A 5142-nucleotide genomic window follows, 5' to 3' on the forward strand; every position below is an offset into this window, starting at 1 on the left:
GATTTTGACCTTAGTTGGTCACAGCAGCTAAATATGGCTGATGTCTCAGAGCAAGGATAATGCTGGTTAGATGAGGGCCTTGGTAAACACAGGCTTTATGGACAGGCTGGGGCAGCAGATACTGACCTGAGCTTGGCAGGTGCAGCTTCTGCCTGAATGGCATAGTCAATGTGTGGATAAGATTATCTGGAAAATCATCTTTCACTTTAACAAATATTTGCCTCAAAACAAGCAGAGCTTTAGCATATGGAGTGAGAGTAATTGGAGTTGAGGAATGCAAGAAGTTGACAGAGAATGTGTCAGATGACAGACAAAAATGGAGAATCAGACCCTGAGTCAAAATAACAGTTTGTAAATTTGGTTGGAATTTTCTATAGAAGAAGATCAAGCAATGTTTGGTAAATTTTTAATTGCTTCCATGAAAAATATCAAGAATATGTTCAAAGAATTTTGGTGTTTAAAATATTGGGAAAATTTACTCCAATAAATTACAGGAATCATCCCAATCTCAATGGATACCGTTGACTCAATCTCAAACCCATATCTTGAATACAGTCACTTTGCACCATTCCCCCTGCCTCCACCACAGTCTCAGGCATCATCATCTTTACCTGGCACTGCAGTCGTTGCCTGGTCTCCCTCCTAGGCTTGCCCCTCTGGAGTCCATTCCTTTACACAGCAGCCAGGATGACCTTTTACAAATGTAAATCAAATCATACCACTCTCCTGCTTAAAATCCTACAGTAGTTCCCATAGCAATTAAGTTAAAATCCCTATTACTCACCATGATTTACAAGGACCCTACATAATCCAGTCCCAGTCATCATTAGTATCTTTCCTCCTTACAATTATTAGTATCTTTCCTCCTTACAATTATGGTTCAGCTACAATTCCAGATCATTCTTCTTTCAGAGGAATGCCTATTTTATTCCTCTTTCTTCTCCCCCTCTCCATCATTCCATTCAAACATTTTCTAACATAGTTATCTAAAGCAGTACCTAACCTCATCCTCTCACCTTGTCACCTTCTAACCCATGACTTTGTTTTCTTAATTCCATAACATTTATCACTCTCTGAAATTTTCTTGTTTATGTATCTGTTTACGGTATGCTTTGTCTCAGTAGAATGAAAGCTGTATGAAAATAGGGACTTTGGTTCATAGTTACAACCCTAATATCAAGGGCTGGTTATTAAGTTATTTGCCTCTCAACACCAAATTCATCTTTCCTTTTTGAAAATTTATTTTTATTAGATTTATTGGGGTGACATTGGTTAATAAAATTGTATAGGTTTCAAGTGTACAATTCTATGACACATCATCTGTATATTGCATTGTGTGTCCACCACCCAAAGTCAAATCTCCTTCTGTCACCATGTAGTTGATGCCCTTTACACCTCTTTACCCCTTTTTTTCTCTGGTAACCACCATACTGTTGTTTGTGTCTATGAGTTTTTGTTTGATTGCTTGTCTTGTTTGTTCATTTGTTACTCTTGGTTTTATATTCCACATATGAGTGAAATCATATGGTTGTTGACTTTTCTGTCTGACTTATCTCACTTAGCATGATACTCTCAAGATCCAACCCTGTTGTAGCAAATGGCAGTATTTCATCTTTTCGTATGGCTGCAAACTCATCTTTCTATATTCTGCTCTGTGCAGCTGGGGCTGGGACCATGCAAATCACATCTCTTCCTCAGAGCTGGATCCCTCTTAGGCTTTGCCTATTGGAGGCAACAGAAGGAAACTGCAAGATTGGGGAAGAAAGAGACTTCTTCCTTTTTCTGTTGCTCTTATTGGCATCACTGCAGCAGTATTTCTTCACCTTGGCAGGGACAGTTGATTCAGTGGCAATTGGCTCCAATTTGCAGATATTCATAGTGCCAGAACCAGACTCATCATTCTCTCTCACACACACTAACATCACCCTGCAGCACCCTTCTCAAAAGACTGAGTCCCCACTCCATGGAGGCCTTCTTCAAAGCCTATAACCCAGCATTGTCCAATACAAGTCATATAACATTTTAGGTTTTCTAGTAGTCACATTATAAAAGTTAAAAAGAAATAAGTGAAATAAGTATGTTATTTAACCCAACGTGTCAAAAATATTGTCATTTTATAATGTAATCAAATTAAAAGTATTAATGAGATATTTTACCTTTCTTTTTTCATAATTCATCTTTGAAATCTGGTATTTTACACTTTTAGTGTATCTCAGTTTAGACTAGTGACATTTCAAATGCTCAAAAGCCAAATGTGACTGGTGACTACCGCTTTGGGCAATGCAGCTCTAAGTTTAATATTCCCAACATCTCCCATTGTTTTCCAGGCCCAGGGGAGGCAGGTGCTTTCTGCTGTTGCTACCTTCATGTTTACAGTTTTGTAATACCTAATGAATAAGTCCTCTTTATTGAAATAACTGTTCTTCTTTCTACTTATTAATTGAATTATATCCAATACTTTTGTCCAATAAATAAATGGCACTACTGCCCTAACCTGTTTGGCTCAGTGGATAGAGCATCAGCCTGTGGACTGAAGGGTCCCAGGTTTGATTCCAGTCAAGGGCATGTTCCTTGGTTGCGGGCACATCCCCAGTAGGGGGCGTACAGGAGGCAGCTGATCAATGTTTCTCTTTCATTGATGTTTCTAACTCTCTACCCCTCTCCCTTCCTCTCTGTAAAAAATCAATAAATATATTTTTTAAAAAAGTAAATGACACTACTGGAAAGATGCGATGTTTATATCTTAAAATACTACACAGGCAATATGGTGTAATCATCCATTTGGAGGCTAAGAGAACTGAGTACTCCTGAAGAAACAGCACTGCAGTGTGGATATGTAATCTGACATCTGCTCATCCAGGAGCTGGGGAAGTTAGAGCAGTCTGATTTTGTCACTTTTCTCTCCACTCCCTATTATGCCTCACATCACAAAGAGATACAATTATTATCTGAGTAGAGGCCTGATGCAGAAAATTCATGCAAGGGGCTCGGCCCTCAAAGCCATGGTGGCTTGCCTTGGCCCTCGCTTCCCCAGCTGCGTCTGGAAGGTTGTTCGGCTGCCTGGTCTAATTAGCATATTATGCTTTTATTATTATAGATGGATCTGGGCCAAGGTTTTCACAAAACTGTGAGATGGCTTTGGAATTATCTATGTATAAAACCAAAATAACCTTTCCTCTAACAATTTAGATGAATTTTGAAATGTTTACTTACCTTTGTAGGCTCCATTGTCAGCTACATCAATGTAAAGCTTAGGTGATTTTAGTTTCAAAAAACAAACAGATAAACACAAAAAAGCCTAACCATTTGTTTGATTCTGGGAGTCTGAAAAACAATTTAATTTTATTCAACTTCTTAAATGAATTCTGCCAAATGACTTCTTTTTGTGTGTGCAAATACAGCTTTGTTAGTGTATATCATATTAGGAATTCTGAATGTGAGTAAAATATTTCTTTTTGCTATATGTCAAGAGGCTAGACTATATCTCCAGGGAGCTGAAAGCATGTGCTAGTTCTGATTTCATAAAATCAAGGTAACAATTCTTGCCTTTAAAATAAATTGGGAAGTACCATTTATGCTTTCATTGGTTGCCTCTTGTATGTGTCTTGACTGGAAATCATATCAAAACCTTGGGGCACCGGGACAATGCTCTAACCAACTGAGCTACTTGATGTTCTCTCTCTCTCTCTCTCTCTCTCTCTCTCTCTCTCTCTCTCTCTTCTCTCCTCTCTTAAATCAATAAATAAAATAAATTGGGGACTAAAAGGACTCTCCTCTTAACTCCTGTTATAGATTCTAGGAATTTCATTCCCTATTGTTTTATCACCTCCCGGCTTCTCTCTTAACCTCTGTTCTTTGTCCATTTTTTTACCCCCTCATTCCCTGGTATCCTACTGCTGTTTTCTATCTATTCTTCACTTGGAATTATCATTCTTTTGCTGCTGAAAGGATACGCTTCCCTTTAAGGATTGAGGAGCATGCACAAGTCAACACAGATAGAGAAAGTTTTTTTTGTGTGTGTTTTTTGTTGTTGTTAAACTTTCTTACTTCCTACCCTGTTGCATCTGATCTCTCATCTTTCCCGTAGACCTGCTTCAATTTATATTTCTCATTATAACTTTCAGTAACTTTTCATTCCTTTTGCCATTTTCCACTTTCCCCTCCCACTAATATAAATTTTCAGCACTTAAATCAAGACTTTTCTCTTCAAGGCAGTGTGTGAACTTTAGTTAATCCTCAGTGTACGCTCTTTTATTACCACTGCTATATAAGGCAAGAAGGAGATTGAGACTTTCCCAGCTCCCAGAGGGGTCAATTTGGTGTCTGAACTAGAAGTCTGATAGGACTTATGCTTAGTTCTTTATTAAGACTGGGAGATAAAGGCTCCGTCTCTCTCACACAATAGTTCACTGGGTTTAGACAGTGCCCTTTTCCTGAGGATCCAAAAGCATCTGACCATAATTTGCTGCAGCAGCCTCACATTGTCCAAGGAAACTAATGCTTGCCAACACACCTGTTTGCTAAGTGGAATCAGAATACGTCAAATAGGGTTTAGTCAATGGGACCGAAACAATATAATTGTCTCCCTCTTCCTTCCTTTCGTTTTTATTTGGACCTTGCAGGGAGTGTGTTTATAAGAGAACTCTGCATGTGTGCTTACTGCAGGCAGATGCTTTTTCCTTGGCAGAGCTTCATGGTATGCAAATCAGTAGCTCTGGGAGATACAAATCTCACAAGCTGAATGGATTTTTTGTGGGCCAAAGGGCATTTACAAATTAATTGCAAAGCTGCCCTGTGACACTGTTGTGAAGTAGGTTAGCAACTTGCCCAAAGTCACATTGCTTATGAATGCTGGGCCTGAGAGAAGAATACCTTTTCAGGAAGCCCTCCCATCACTCCACACTTGGCCTCTGATTTCTCCCTACTGGTGAGTCACACAAACGGACATGCTGCCAGAATTGTTCCAGTTGCAACTGGCAGCAGTAAATGCATTGAAAGGAATGCAGTCTCACCCATCACCTAAATCTGTTGCTGAGTGGGGCTAGGCTGTTCTGATTCCACAGAAGGCTAGATTTCCTTTGGTATGAGGGTACACGGGAGACTGACTGTTCAGCTATCTTCAGTTAAACAAGTTAAAGCTCT

The sequence above is a fragment of the Myotis lucifugus genome, unplaced genomic scaffold, assembly GCF_000147115.1.
Source record: "Myotis lucifugus unplaced genomic scaffold, Myoluc2.0 scaffold_74, whole genome shotgun sequence".
Classification (NCBI taxonomy): domain Eukaryota; kingdom Metazoa; phylum Chordata; class Mammalia; order Chiroptera; family Vespertilionidae; genus Myotis; species Myotis lucifugus.